Source organism: Phyllobates terribilis, unplaced genomic scaffold, assembly GCF_046119375.1.
Source record: "Phyllobates terribilis strain yellow unplaced genomic scaffold, ASM4611937v1 Scaffold_8__6_contigs__length_399053987, whole genome shotgun sequence".
In the NCBI taxonomy this organism is placed as follows: domain Eukaryota; kingdom Metazoa; phylum Chordata; class Amphibia; order Anura; family Dendrobatidae; genus Phyllobates; species Phyllobates terribilis.
This window is the reverse complement of record NW_027362768.1, coordinates 105,462,350-105,478,810: the sequence shown is the minus strand read 5'-3', so window position 1 is coordinate 105,478,810 and position 16,461 is coordinate 105,462,350.

The window sequence follows — 16,461 nt, the reverse complement described above, 5'->3', positions numbered from 1 at the left end:
CTCTACAACTCACAGAAGTTGCTCAGGTAGTGCAGCTCATCCAGGATGGCACATCAATGCGAGCTGTGGCAAGAAGGTTTGCGATGTCTGTCAGTGTAGTGTCCAGAGGCTGGAGACGCTACCAGGAGACAGGCCAGTACACCAGGAGACGTGGAGGGGGCCGTAGGAGGGCAACAACCCAGCAGCAGGACCGCTACATCCGCCTTTGTGCAAGGAGGAACAGGAGGAGCACTGCCAGAGCCCTGCAAAATGACCTCCAGCAGGCCACAAATGTGCATGTGTCTGCACAAACAGTTAGAAACCAACTCCATGAGGGTGATATGAGGACTCGACGTCCACAGAAGGGGGTTGTGCTCACAGCCCAACATTGTGCAGGATGCTTGGCATTTGCCACAGAACACCAGGATTGGCAAAGTCGCCACTGGCACCCTGTGCTCTTCACAGATGAAAGCAGGTTCACACTGAGCACATGTGACAGACATGACAGAGTCTGGAGACGCCATGGAGAGCAATCTGCTGCCTGCAACATCCTTCAGCATGACCGGTTTGGCAGTGGGTCAGTAATGGTGTGGGTTGGCATTTCTTTGGAGGGCCGCACAGCCCTCCATGTGCTCGCCAGAGGTAGCCTGACTGCCATTAGGTACCGAGGTGAGATCCTCAGACCCCTTGTGAGATTATATGCTGGTACGGTTGGCCCTGGGTTCCTCCTAATGCAGGACAATGCCAGACCTCATGTGGCTGTAGTGTGTCAGCAGTTCCTGCATGATGAAGGCATTGAAGCTATGGACTGGCCCGCCCGTTCCCCAGACCTGAATGCGATTGAGCACATCTGGGACATCATGTCCTGCTCCATCCACGAACGTCACTTTGCACCACAGACTGTCCAGGAGTTGGCAGATGCTTTAGTCCAGGTCTGGGAGGAGATTCCACAGGAGACCATCCGCAACCTCATCAGGTGCATGCCCAGGTGTTGTAGGGAGGTCATACAGGCACGTGGAGGCCACACACAATACTGAGCCTCATTTTGACTTGTTTTAAGGACATTACATCAACGTTGGATCAGCCTGTAGTGTGTTTTTCCACTTTAATTTCGGGGGTGACTCCAAATCCAGGCCTCCATTGGTTAATACATTTGATTTCCATTGATGATTTTTGTGTGATTTTGTTGTCAGCACATTCAACTTTGTACAGAACAAAGTATTCAATGAGAATATTTCATTCATTCAGATCTAGGATGTGTTATTTTAGTGTTCCCTTTATTTTTTTGAGCAGTGTATATATGTTGTGGAATACCTAGACTAACAGGACGCTCAATGGACCCTCTTGTGCTGTATCATACACTGCAGTCTGCCACATACACTGCCTGCCTAGCACTGATTATATGCTGCTGGATTAGTCCTCAGTAGGACTGTTATTTCAGATGGATATAGATATATGTTGTGGAATACCTATACTAACTATGAACAACAAATCTCTCCCTAGCTCAGCAGCACCTCTCTCTACTCTGTCTGTTTCCGGAGTAGACTGTGACGAGCATGGCGGCGCCCGGTCTTATATACACCTGATGATGCTGTGCGGCCAGCCAATCACTGTAATGCCCACAACCAACATGGCTACGGCATTACAGTGCATGTCAGGCAATCCCTGCAAGTTCATTGGCTCTCTAAAGAGCGCCAAACATGCAGGGAGGGGACCCGAGTTCCCGCCCGAGCAACCCGGAAATACTCGCCAAGTGCTGAGCTCGTCGAGCATAGTGATGCTCGGGCGAGTACTGAGCAGTGGCGAGCGCATTTGCTCATCACTAGTGATGACACCCAAAGCTATCCCCTCATCTAAGCATTTAGAAAGGGCATTCTTAAATAGTTTAGTGGTGTCTGACATTAGCTGTTTGTAGGTGTCCTTGTCATTCAAAATGTTGGTAACATTGTTTTTTGTATAATTTTTTCTTATTTTCTGTATTGTTCTCTAATTAGTCCATTGTCTGTTCATCTGTTGGTTCCCTCTACTTTAAAATGAGTCTCCTGTGATTCACTAACTCATACTATGAATAAAGGACGTCTGTTTGTTCCAGAAACATGTCAGTTTTTAATTCACTTTCACATGGATTTGCTCGTTTTTATCTTCTTTTTTTGAATTTACAGTCAAGTATTTTTTATTCCTTGGATTGAAATGCCACAAAAGGCCTCTATTTTTGTTTTGTTATAATAATAATATAATAATAATAATATAATATCAGTGTCCTCCGGTTAAAATGTCAGAGATGTTGCCACGACGAACGGAGCTTTGGTGACTGTGACATGTAGAATAAAACCCTTCCACACCAGCATTCCGCTGCCATTTCTCAGTGAGACACTTGTGCATCACAGAGTTTTGACTCCCTTGTTGGATTTTCTTGGATTTTCACAAGGACTTTAAAGCAGAGACACAGTGACGTCATGCCACGTAGGAGGAGAGACAGGAGGACATACAGATTTCGGAATACAGGTTATTTCAACCATTGCCTTTTTAAGTCTAAAAACTAAATATCCCAACTAAACTCTTTCCTATTACCCTCTAACTAAATCTCAACCTACGAGGGGGTACCCAAAAGAAACAGGAATCATCCTCTGGAGAGCTGGCAGACTGACTCAGAAGGGTTCCTCGAATGTTCCTACTGCAAGTGCCCCACCCCCCAGAGGACAATTCCTGCTTCTTTTGGGTAACCCCTCATTTATTAAAGGGATAGGAAATCTGCGAAAGCTAAATATAATAAATGTATAATAAACAAATATAATATTTAGGAGCTGGAGTAGATTTCTGATTTTGGCATATAAGCAGCCTGCAAAATAGAGCGTCTTAATTAATTTGGTGCATCTTCATCCAGTGAACATTTGATCAAGGATGGCAGAAGAAACAGCGTTTTTGATTAAGTCCACTATAATGAATAACTAAATGCATCAGTGGATGACATAGCTAGTCTGATATGGTTTTCTAGCCATATAATATTTTGCAGATTCTCGTCACCCCTTTAAATATGTTGGCAACATCATCAATAAAAAAGGAAAACAAAAGAGTAACATTGAAAAACCAAATCATATAGTGAGGGACAAGAGTAGGCTATCACTACACAAGCACCGATATAACCAATATTAAAGCCATATATTCACCATATAGTGAATCTACACAAGGGAAAACATCACTGACTTACTAGGTAACAATGGCACATTTACCCAATGGTTTGTTCGAAACGTGACAACTCTTCCATCACAAATGATTCATTTTCTTGGCATTAGTCTGTGATCTCCTTATAGCACAATTCTGTCTGTGTTTTGCAGTCTGTTGCTCATGGACAAGCAGCACAAGCGAGCTAATGGTACCATTCACATAATGTTCCATTTCCATAGAGATCTATTATAAATTGATTATATCTGCACTATTTGTTTTTCAGGACCCTTTAATATCAGGAGTCAAGTACTTCGAAGACGGGATGGACACAACTACAATAACATCTCGACTCACTTTTGTACATAGGTTCAGATCTCGGTACAATAGAGTGATCAGAGTGATCTATAGAGTGAGCATTAGAGAGACAATCCACACCGATTATAATGCTGAGGATGAATTGGACCAATCAGAGAGGACTGAGCCGGCCCGCTGTGACACCCCAGTAGCCGCACCCTCGAGAACCAGCACACAGAATGACAATGACAATTGCCCAATATGTCCTGATGTCCAACAAGGAGACATCACCTCTTTATTATGCGGACATTCGTTCCACATCGCGTGCCTGGACACATGGCGTCTCTATCATCAGACGTGCCCCATGTGTCGTGCAGTTATCACCCACGAGCATTAGGTATGTATACTTATAGGAATATACATATCCTTTTATCTAACACTAGATGGTGGCCCGATTCTGTATTGGCTTCCTTTTTCATAACAGTATTACATTCACCTGGTCTGAATGGTGCCCTGTGCAGAATTGCCCTTTGCTCATCTCCCTTCCTTTTTCTGCTGTGCTGTCAGCGCTTTCACCCCCTCTATCTAGAAAGAAGCAGGTTTTATTAGGGCGTGTTGATGGAAGGGGGTTGTTAGTAATAATACCTGGTGCCGCCTGATGCCACCTACTGCGCTAGTTTAGATAATAATCTAATTATTACCGTAAAGTTTTGCAGGTTTTAGGTCATAGTCAGTACAAGTAACACATGCCATCTAATGGTACTATATACATAATATTAATTCAATAGAGATGTAATTGGGGTATATTTATAATATTTGTTTTTTAGGAACCCATGCTGCCAGGAAAAGCAATGGAGGCTCAAGGACACCAACATCTACAAGGGCACTGTTTTCCAAGTGTCCATACAACCAATCATGCAAGCATACAACCACGTGTCTGATTGTGACAACCAATCAGACAGGACCAATATGCCACCCCAGTAGCCAAACCATCAATTACTACCCCACCAAGGAAGACAGAAAACGGCCCAATCAGATTTGATATTTTGAGAACATTATCTATATTTAAATAAAATGTTGATTTTTTTATCACATTGGATAAAAATAAAGCTTAAATATGTCTTCATTATACAAAATATATAGATTTAGATAATCTTCCCCAATCAAGGGAACTTCAAAAATATTTTGTATATTATCTTTGTAATGGACTAGAACTAACAACATTACCATTACAAAGTAGAAACAAAAGAAATAGAGAGGTAAAGAGGTAAAAAAAGGGGGAGGTAAGAGAAGTAGTGGAAGAGCCGAGAATGGGAGGAGCCGGTGTACCTCTGCATTAGTTGGTCATCCAAGTGATAGGTTGTCAATTAAAGAAGCTCTCCCATCAAAGATTTTATCCTCTTAATATATTGCAATCATCATATTATAAAGCACCGTATACTTACAGTTGCTCATTTTGCCCTTGAACCTAGTTAATTCTTCTCTTTTCCATTAGATATCTGGCATCACATGATTAAAACCAGATTAACTGAATCCTGCTAAGCTCTATGTAGAAATAGGAAGTCTATTTTTCCTGCATGAGTCATAAGTCACTGCAAAAGTCCCTGGTAGGGGGTAAGGGGAGCAGCTGGGTCAGGAGTTGAAGAGGGGAATGACTCATGCAGAAGAGAGACTTTGTGTTTCTACATAGAACAGGGAAAAAAGAAGAATTAAAAGAATTAACTGGGTAGAAAGGCAAAATGAGCAATTGTAAGTACACAGTGCTATATAATATGATGACTGCAATATATTAAGTGGATAAAGACTTTGATGGGAGGAGTGCTTCTTTAACAATTGCGGATGAGTAGGCGCTATCCACAGTCTACAAATCTTTGACTACGTAGTGGAGAAAATTTTAAGGAGACGATCAATCATTAGTCATTTGGTTTTCTAATCAAACAAGGAACTCTCAGTATGGAATAAACCTATGAGCTAATCTTGTGTGGACCATGTACCCACCCATGAGGATTCTGTAGACACAATCCATCCTTCTAAAAAAAATTGTAGAGGAGGATTGGATCAGATGAGCCTTCTAAAAAATTCTCATAGCTTTAGTGATAGCTGCTTTGTTTTATGAAGTTCTGAGAGAATCATTAGAAGGCAATTGGTGGAAAAGGGGGAGATACTGACAATCTGTAGGTAATATTAGAGGGGTAGTCCTATTGTAGAAAGCTATATTCTCGTGACAGTTTGGTAATAGTATGAGAGGTTTGGGAATCTCATCTATGAGCAGTGAGATGTGGGATGTTGGATCTTCCTCCCTTTTATATAAGAGACATGAGCTATTTCTGGGGTAAATTAAGAAAATATGAAATGGCAGTGATCGAGGGGATACAAAAAACAAAGGAATTTAGGAAGAATGATCATTTTAGTAGAGTAACTAGGAAATTGATAGTTAGGGCCATCAGTTTACTCACAAGGGTAAATAGTATAAAGGCCCATATATAAGATAGTTCTTAAAACATTTTTAACATGATTTCATTCAAACAATAGATCATTTTCTGATGACACATTCCCTTTAATAATGGGCAGTACTTAATTTTTCAGATATGGCTCCTCAGTAGCCAATTTTTCGTCAAATATATAACTATGAAACCAAATCACATTATATAGATATCACATTAAATTTTTGAGCTTGACTGGGGCTAGACAGTCATTTATACCAGGATATGTGATTATTTTACTTATTTCATATTTAATGCAGAATTTATTGGGTAAATAATGTTTCACTCTACTTAGCCAAATTGTCAATTATTTCACTGTCTAATTTAATTTTTCCTGACTGATTCCAGCTGCAATTTTCTGACCTTTATCAAGCCAGTATTGACAACCAGGTTATGGGGTTTAGGTGGCTGTGAGAATGCAAACAACTAATCAATGGAAATTAAACTCCCAGAGGAGCAATGTCAAACCAGTTTCTGTTGTCACAAGCCTTGTATAAATCCATCAGACCATTAACAGAGTCATCTGCTAGCAGGCTAATTCCAGCATAAAACCTGAACCAGATATTGACAGATTTGGCCAGGGCTTAGTTTTAAGCAATCTGATGTTCTCCATGAACTGCAAAGCCTATGCCGAGAGTAGATCTCTAAGCAGTAGAGGTTTTTGGGAAAAGAAGTAAAACAGTGGGGAATATTATTTCATGGGTTACTCTTTTAATTCACTAGAATGAAGTTTATTTTATTTCTTTTAACCTTTCATTTTTATTGAAAACACATTTTACAAAGGTAATGACAATGAAACATTGGGGAGTAACAAGTAAAAGCAGTAAGTATGGTATGTGTTGCAGCTATGAGTTCTTTCTCCATGTTTTTGCTACCTTCTGTCTGAATTTACAATGTGCACATTCCAATAAGAGCAAGGAATATCACTGCATGATCAGGTGTTTACAAACTTTTGACCAGTACTATATGTATAGATAATAATAACATCCATTAAGTCAGACTATGAGGGTATGGTTATGTGATGCAGGGGCAGTGCGATGACAGTACAGTCTAAACAAATCATGCAGCATTTGGCCCTCACAGTGGGCAGAGTATTGACCGCGACGTCTCGGTGTACCCTAAGCATTTTTTAATGTAGAGTAAATTGATTGTATTGTGAATGGTTATTAGAGTCCATAAGATTGCCATGATAACAAGATATGAAGATTTTTATCTCCTTAAGGGTGAATTATGCAACATTGATCCCACTTTTTTGAATAATGCACACAGCCTTAAAGGGGTTTTCCCCCGAACAAAAGTTAATTTTAATCAATAGATTTTGTAATAATCAATAGATTTTGTAATAATAATAACTTCCACAATTGGATGTGTTTAAATAAAATGTTCCTGTGCTGAGATAATCTTATATATGTGCCCCTGCTGTGTACTGTGTAATGGCTGTCTGACCGTACAGGAACATGGTCTGATCATACCACAGCTCCTGGACAGGCGAGGAAGCAAAAGAGTATACAGACAGGACAGCACGGGATCACAGCTGATTCTTTCTTGTGAGATAAAACATTTCCTTGCCTGTTTTTAAACAATGTTTTACCTCAAAGAAAGAATCGTTTGCGATTCCATGCTGTAATGTCTGTATACTCTCCCCTCCCCCCCGCCCAGGAGATGTGGTATGATCAGACCAACCATGTTCCTGTACGGTCAGACACAGCCATTACATAGTACACAGCAGGGGCACATTTATAAGATTATCTCAGCACAGGAACATTTTATATTTTATTTAAACACATCCAATTGTGGAAGTTATTATTATTCCAAGATCTATTGATTAAAATTAACTTTTGTTCATTGGAAAACCCCTTTAACCCCTTTCTGGCCCCTGGCAATTTCGCCCGCGCACAAGCGGGTCGGGCGAGATCGCCGACGGGTGTCAGCTGATTGTTACAGCTGACACCCGGTGCTATGTGCAGGGAGTGGTCCCGCACCGCTCCCTGCACATTAACCCCTGAAATGCTGTGATCAAAATCGATCGCAGCATTCCGGTGGCAAGAGGATTAAGCACGATGCTTACCTTCTCTGCCGGCATCACCAGTAGGCAGGAAGTTGCTTTGGACATGCGCAGTGCGCGACCAAAGTAACTTCTCCCTGTGCAGAGCTGACAGACTGCACAGCACAGGGATGGTTCTGCATTCTTGTGCTATACAGCTGATCAGGCTGCAAAAAGTGAAAGTCCCATAGTGGGACAAAGTGTAAAAGTAATAAAAATGTCAGAAAGTGAAAAAAAAAAAATAGTAAAAATATAAAAAAAAATGAAAAAACTAATCAAAAAAATAAATATAAATATATATATATATATATATATATATATATATATATATAAATATATATATATATTGCATCCATAAATAAATAATCTTATGAAAAAAAAAAAAACAATAAAAGTACACATATTTGGTATCGCCGGGTCTGGAATGACCTGACCTATAAAACTGTTCCACTAGTTAACCCCTTTAGTGAACACGGTAAAAAAAAAACGAAACATAAAACGATGTTTTATCATCATACCGCCAATTAAAAAATGGAATAAAACGCAATCAAAAAGACGAATGTAAATAAAAATGTTACCGCTGAAATTGTCATCTTGTCTCGCAAAAAACAAGCCGCCATACAGTTCCAACGCCCGAAAAATAAAAAAGTTATAGCTCTCAGAATAAAGCTATGAAAAACAATTCTTTTTTTCTATAAAATAGTTTTTATTGTGTAAAAGCGCCAAAATATAAAAAAATATATAAATGTGGTACCGCTGTAAACGTACTGACCCGAAGAAAAAAGAAACAATTCCTGAATTGTTCGTTTTCGTTTATTCTGCCTTCTAAAAATCAGAATAGAAAGCGATCAAAAAATGTCACATGCCCAAAAATGGTACCAATAAAAACGTCGACTTGTCCCGCAAAAAACAAGCCATCACATGACTCTGTCGGCCCAAATATGGAAAAATTATAGCTCTCAAAATATGGCGATGCAAAAACTAGTCTTTGCAAAAAAACACGTCTTTTAGTGTGTGACAGCTGTCAATCATAAAAACCCGATATGAATCTGGCATCGCTGTAATTGCACTGACCTGAAGAAGAAAGACGTCTAATCACTTATACAGCACGAGAAACGGCGTAAAAAATAAACTTGAGGGTTAGAGTTGTGCTAGGTTTAGGGTTAGGGTTGGGCTAGGTTTAGGGTTAGGGTTGTACTAGGGTTAGGGTTAGGGTTGTGCTAGGGTTAGGGTTAGTGCTGTGCTAGGGTTAGGGTTAGGGTTGGGCTAGGGTTAGGGTTGTGCTAGGGTTAGGGTTGTGCTAGAGTTAGGGCTGGGCTAGGGGTAGGGTTAGGCTAGGGTTAGGGTTAGGGTAGGGTTAGGGTTGGGCTAGGGTTAGGGTTGGGCTAGGGTTAGGCTAGGGTTTGGCTAATGTTAGTGACGCGCCCCTGGGCCTTCTGTGTCGTGCGGCATCGCGTGCACGGGGGCTTACCCGGAGCCGGATCAGATGGGGGTAGTAGTCTCGTGGCGGTGACCCGGTCCGTGCCCAGGGAGTCAAACTAAGTGGCGAGTCTATTAGCAGTAGATGTTGGATGACTACGCCACCCGTTGAATGCAGCTCTGGAGCTGCCGCCGCAGGGCAGACCGCTGAGGCCGGTGGAAGGATGGTGCAGCGGGGATGGTATAACCCCCAACGGGAGGGGTATGGCCTCAGGGCAGCCGAAGTGGATGATGGGGGTAGCAGGAACCACTCAGAGACGATGCGTGTAGTTCAGGGTCTTTACTGGTGACAAAGATAGACCCTCCTGGAGTACTTGCTAGCGATTGGGGCCTGGTCAGTCTTTGAGCAGATGGGATCTCCCCTGGCCAGGCGGAGTTGTAGGCCTTCCCAGCTAACTGTACTCTTCTGGCTACCTTGCTAGAGGCGGGTAAAAGTAGCCCACGTCCCTGAGTGTACCGTGTGGTGCTCACCCGTATGGCCGGTGACTCGGGGCCTTCTAATGGCTTCCGCTCCACGATGGCGGTGCTGGTCCCACGCGTGTGACCGTGCCTTCGGGTTTCTGGGCCAGAGGACCTGCAATCCCCTGCCGGTCGGTTTCTGCTGCTGGGTAAGGATTAGTCCCCACAGCCTCGGACTCCGGGTCCGGTGATAACTTCTCAGTCAGGGCGAGCTCTGCAGCTGCCAGCCCTGACTCCTTATAGCACTGCTCCCACAGAGCTCCTGATGTTCTTTTCCTAGATCTGCTTCTCTTCTCTGTCTCTACTTCTTCTCTACTCTCTAACCCTGCCTCAGCCCTAGGTTTATATAGGGGAAGTTCTTCCCCTCCCAGGACTGGGCAGGAGGTGTGGCATGCACAGGATCCCTGACCAAGAGACCTCCCACCTGCTCTCAGACATAACATTGCTATTATTGTGGAGACCAGACCCCTGGGGTGCCACATTCCCCCCTAGTGAAATTTAGTACTCCGGGACTAAACATATTTTACAAAAACATAACAGGGTATAACAACAACAATAAAATACAATAAGGAAACACATAAAGATGGTCACGGTGTGTCCGCAACCGGGTGCAGTCTTTGAAGAAAACAAAGGTGTCCATTTCACCAAAACAGGGAGACGTAACCAGGTAGGGGTCTGTCCTGCCCCGAGTCCTTAACAGTCTTTAGTCCGTCCTGGGTTACGCTCCAACTATACACAAAGGATTCCCGGTAAATCCACCAAAGACTCCTGTAAATAACTAGAAACACAAAATTATACACAAGCAACAATAACAGATAAACATTAATAAAATAACTTAAACACTTAGATCCTCCACCGTACGGGCAGCTGGCCTCTAGTGACCCTAGTGGACCTATGAAGCTGGTTGACTGGTCCTGAGCTACAGGGTATAGGAGCTGTCAAGGGTAAACTGGGCAGCCGTCTACGGACCCTTTGGCTCACTAGGGGTATGGCAGGCTCACTATAAGCAGAGGGTTGATCCTCCTGGTCTGCTTGTGTGGAGTCTTCTGCCTCCTGGACCGGCTGTTCTTCCAGCTCTACCGGTTGCTCTGTAAGTACTTGGGATTCTGGTTGGAGGAACGTGAGGACGGGTACCACAACTGCACCATTGACTTGAGTCCAGGACCGAGGGAAGTCTCCGAGCACAGTACTAACCATATCTTTCCCTTCCTCTACGGGTCGAGGGTCTTCTTGTTCCTCTTCAGGGTTCCGTAGCTGTTCGGGACACTTCTTCAGGTGATCCCGGGATACAATGGTTGTGGTTTCCCCTCCGTCTTTGCTGATGGTACAGACCTTCGGGTTGTCGTGGCTTGAGGGCAGTACGGTGTACGGGTCCTTCTCCCACTGGTCGTCCAACTTATGGAGCCGTCTTTTCCTCTTCAAGACCTGCTCTCCGGGCACCAGGGGAACAGCGGGAGCATACTGGTTGTAAGTTTTCTCTTGTCTTTCCCTAGCTTGACAGAGACTACGCTCCACGCTCCCTTGTACTTTCCGGTACTGCTGCTGCCTCTCTGTGTCCCAGTCTGCTTCTGGTGAAGTGTCCTCGGGTGTCAGGACTCCCATCTCCAGGTCAACAGGTAGCTTACCAGGTCTTGCCCTCATCAGGTAAGCCGGGGTACAGTTAGTGGAACCTACCGGGATGTGGTTGTATAGGTCCACTAGGTCGGGCAACCTCTCGGGCCACAGACTGCGTTCTTCCAGGGGCAATGTTTTTAGAAGCTCTATCACCACCTGGTTCATTTTCTCACAAAGTCCATTAGTTTGCGGATGATAGGGTGTCGTCCTTATCCTCCGGCAGCCATACAGAGTGCAGAATTCTTGGAAGACCTCCGCTTCAAAGGCAGGTCCCTGATCCGTCAACACTTGGTCCGGGTACCCGTGTGGACGGCAGAAATGCTGCTGGAAGGCTCTAGCTGCTGTTCGAGCTGTTAAGTCCTTGACGGGGACGACAACCAAGAACCGGGAGTAGTGATCCACGATGGTTAGTGCGTAGACGTAGCCACTTCTGCTTGGGGTCAGTTTTACATGATCCAAGGCTACCAGTTCCAACGGCTGCCGGGTGACGATGGACTGCAGGGGAGTCTTCTGGCTGGCACGGTCCTTCCTTCTTAGGTTGCACGGGCCACAGTCTCTGCACCACCTCTCGATGGTTCCTCTCATGCCCACCCAATGGAACCGCCCGCGCAGCAAGAACTCCAGCTTCTTCCATCCGAAGTGCCCAGCTCCGTCGTGGTATGCCTCCATCACCATAGCTGCGTCTCTTCTTGGCACCACTACTTGCCAGATTAATTCATGCGTCCGGGAGTTAACCATTCTGCGGCACAACTTCCCCTTGTAAAGGAACAGTCGACTCTTCTCAGCCCACAGTTGCTTGGCTTCCTCCGGAGCGTCTGGGTCAAGGCGTGCATCTGGCCGAGTCAGCATCTCCTTTACCAGTCGGACGGCAGGGTCACTGTCTTGCGTCTCCGCCCAGTTGTAATGAGGTAAAGGGTTGAACGTAGCGGATTTACTCCTTACACGGTGGGAATACTGGATAGTCCCATGATGGTGGAATGCGGGGAGTTCAACTTCTTCCAGTCCCTCTGAGTCTTCCCCTACGTCCGGTAGATTTGGCATCCTGGACAGGGCGTCCGCGTTGGTATTGGAGCGTCCTGCCCGGTATTTGATTGTAAACTCATAGTTGGACAAACGGGCCATCCATCTCTGCTCTAGGGCACCGAGTCTTGCTGTGTCCAGGTGTGTCAACGGGTTGTTATCCGTGTACACGGTGAACCGGGAAGAAGTGAGGTAGTGCTTAAAGCGTTCGGTGACTGCCCACACCACTGCCAGGAACTCTAGCTTAAATGAGCTGTAATTTTCAGGGTTTCTTTCGGTGGGTCGCAGTTTTCGGCTGGCGTAAGCAATTACCCGTTCTTTCCCCTGCTGAATCTGGGACAGTACGGCTCCTAGCCCGATGTTACTGGCGTCGGTGTAGAGGATAAAGGGCTGGCTATAATCAGGGTATGCCAGGATTTCATCCCCCGTGAGGGCCATCTTCAGCTGGCGGAAGGACTCTTCTTCCAGCTTCTCCCATCTGAAGGGTGGCTTCTGGTTCTTGGCCTTCCTGGACTGGCCTATCAGGAGGTCCTGCATAGGAGCTGCCTTTCTGGTGAAACCGGGAATAAACCTTCGGTAGTAGCCTACCAACCCGAGGAACTGCCTCACTTCCTTTACGCTGGAGGGGCTTGGCCATTCCTTAATTGCGGTGATCTTATCAGGGTCGGGAGCCACTCCGTCAGCACTCACCACGTGTCCCAGGTACTGCACCTTTGGCTTCAGGAGGTGACACTTAGAGGGTTTCACCTTCAGGCCATAACTTGCCAGGGCTTCGAACACTTCCGCCAGGTGTTTCAGGTGGTCCTCATAAGTCTTGGAATATACGATGACATCGTCCAGGTACAGCAGGACCGTCTCGAAGTTTCTGTGTCCCAGACAGCACTCCATTAATCGTTGGAAGGTTCCTGGTGCATTGCAGAGTCCGAACGGCATACAAGTAAACTCGCTAAGTCCCATCGGGGTGGTGAATGCGGTCTTCTCCCGGTCCGCCTCTGCTACAGGAACCTGCCAGTACCCGCTAGTGAGATCCAAGGTAGAGAAGAAGTTAGCAGATTTTAAAGCAGCCAAAGACTCCTCTATCCTTGGTAAGGGGTACGCATCCTTGTGTGTGATTCGGTTGATTTTCCGGTAATCTACACACATTCTCATGGTGTTGTCTTTCTTTTTGACTAAGACTAGTGGGGCTGCCCAGGGGCTACAGCTATCCTTGATTACCCCAGCCTCCTTCATGTCTCTAAGCATCCCCTTGGCGTGTTGGTAGTGTGCAGGGGGTACGGGTCGATACCTCTCTTTTATGGGAGGATGGTCTCCCGTGGGGATGAGGTGTTCCACCCCCTTGACTCGCCCGAAGTCTAACGGGTGTTTACTAAACACTCTCTCGTACTCTTGAACCACCCGATAGACTCCCTGTTTCTGATGGGAGGGAGTGGAGTCAGTACCCAAATGTAGTTGCTGACACCAATCCTCCATTATTTTCTTAGAGCCGTTACCTTCCTCCGGGTGAGATGGAGGCAAGGGTTCCACAGACTGTATAGAATTTTGGTTGATGGTGTATAATTTGGCTAGCGTGGCATACCGGGGTAGGTACACTTCCCTCTTCCCGATATTTATTATGCGAACGGGCACCCTCCCATGGCGTACATCAACCACCCCCCGGGCTGTCAAAATGGTGGGCCTACTGTCTGAATAGGCTGGTTCTACCATTGCTTGGTAATCTCTACCTCTCAGACCAATAGCTGCCCGACACCAAATCATCATTTCACTTTTCGGGGGCATGGCAATAGGGAAAGGGTCACACATTCTTACGCTACCAATCTCACCGCCGGAGAGTTCCATTTGTTGCCGTCGCATCAGTGCCCGGATCTCTTTCTGGAGCACTCGCTGCTGGCCGGAGCTGGCGTTCTTGGCAACCTGCTGTAAAATGAAAATCACCTCTGCAAGAGAATTTTCAATCACATTAGTTCCTAGAGTTATCTTTGGGTGACTCTCGCGCTTGTCAATGTCCACAATGATCAGTCCCTGTGCTGCCAGTTCGACTCTACCGATTTTAATGGTCACCTCTTTGAATCCGATCTGTGGCACGGGTTGACCATTGCTGGCAATGATACTCAAGTCGTCGTCAGGGTAGCGGGTTATATCCGAGTCATTCCAGTACTGCTTGAAGAGCACGTACGGGATGGTGGTGACCTGTGACCCGGTGTCCAGTAGGGCACTCATAGGAATGCCATCCAGTACCACAGGCAAGACTGGACGTCCTCCCACATATCTGTCGCGCCAGCTCGATGGGCCTGGTGATCTTTTTCCTGGGGGTTGGCCCTCTACCCCAGGTTGTGCCAGTTTAAAGGACAGTACCTTGCCATATGTCCGGGTTGATTGCAGCGGCGGCAGATGGGTTGTCCGTCCTCTTTGTATCGGTCGCTGGGTCTTCCTCTGGCCGGTGGGGTCCTCCTTGGTCGGTGCCACGGGATGTCCTCCGGTCCGGATGCCAGCTGGATCTTCCCTGGAGTGGAAACCTGTAAAGACTGCACAGTTCGGGTTAGCGCAGCAACGCTTTTAGCTAGCTCTTGGACCTGATGGTGCAGGTCTGGAGCCGGGTCATTGTTCAAAGCCTGCGCATCAGCCCCCACAGGCCCTGCCGACAAGGGCGCCGCCTCCTGGTGGTAAGTGATAGCTGGGCGCCTGTGGGTCACAACGCCACCCGGTGCCGGTTCTCGGAGCACCCGGATGGCTCTGTCCTTGAACTGTGCAAAGTCCAGATGAGGATCCTGTAAGGCTATGGCCCGCAACTGGGTTCGGTGGACATTGCAATATAGTCCCTCTATAAATTGTTCGGTCAACAGCCTGTCCTCGTTTCCCACGCTGTCGGGGTCGGTCTGCTTAATGGCTCTCAGGGCCTCTTGTAGGTTTAGTGCATAGTCCCTTATACTCTCATGTGCTCGCTGCTTGCACCCATAGAATTTAAGCTTAATCTCGGCTGAGGTGCGGGTATCAAAGGTGTCCCTCAGCCGGGTTAGTATCCCTGCGACAGTCCTCCTGCCAGGTGGCCAGGACTTTACCTTCCTTTGGGCTGCCCCGGTTAGTTGGGCCACCAGGATGCTCACTTTTTGCTCTTCTGTGAGGGGGTACACCTGGAAGAGGCTATCCAGCTTTTCTCTAAAGTCATTCAGGGTATGTGACTCCCCTGAGTATTGGGGTAGCCAGGCTGCTCCCGGGATATAGGGCATGGTGAAAGGCATGACTGCAGCAGCGCTGGCGCTGGCGGGGGTTGAGGCAGTGAAGCTCTCCTCCGTATCCGACATCTTCCTCCCCCCCAGTGGACCGTGGCCTAGCTTGCGATGATCCTCTTCCGTAGGCCGCGGCTCCGCAGTGGATCGTCAGGGTCGAGGACCTTCCGTCGCTCTCCTGTGACGTCGGCGTCTGCTGGGCTCCTTCCAGGACCTTACGCAACGTCCGGACGTGAGGCGGGGCTTCAGTTCTCGCGCGCCTTCGGAGTCCACGCCCCTCTTCTTCCCGCGCGGCGTCTTCAAGATGGCGTCCAACGGCGGGAAAACTCCACGGATGGCGGGAAGAAGGCAGAAGATGGCGCCGGATGGCGGGAAAACTTCGCGGATGGCGGGAAGAAGGCAAAAGATGGTGCCGGATGGCGGGAAACTTCACCACTGGTAAGTTTGAACAGTCTTTTTCAGGCACGCAGTACCCGGTGGTTGCGGGCACGAAATCCTGCCGACTACGCCAAAAGTTGACGCGCCCCTGGGCCTTCTGTGTCGTGCGGCATCGCGTGCACGGGGGCTTACCCGGAGCCGGATCAGATGGGGGTAGTAGTCTCGTGGCGGTGACCCGGTCCGTGCCCAGGGAGTCAAACTAAGTGGCGAGTCTATTAGCAGTAGATGTTGGATGACTACGCCACCCGTTGAATGCAGCTTT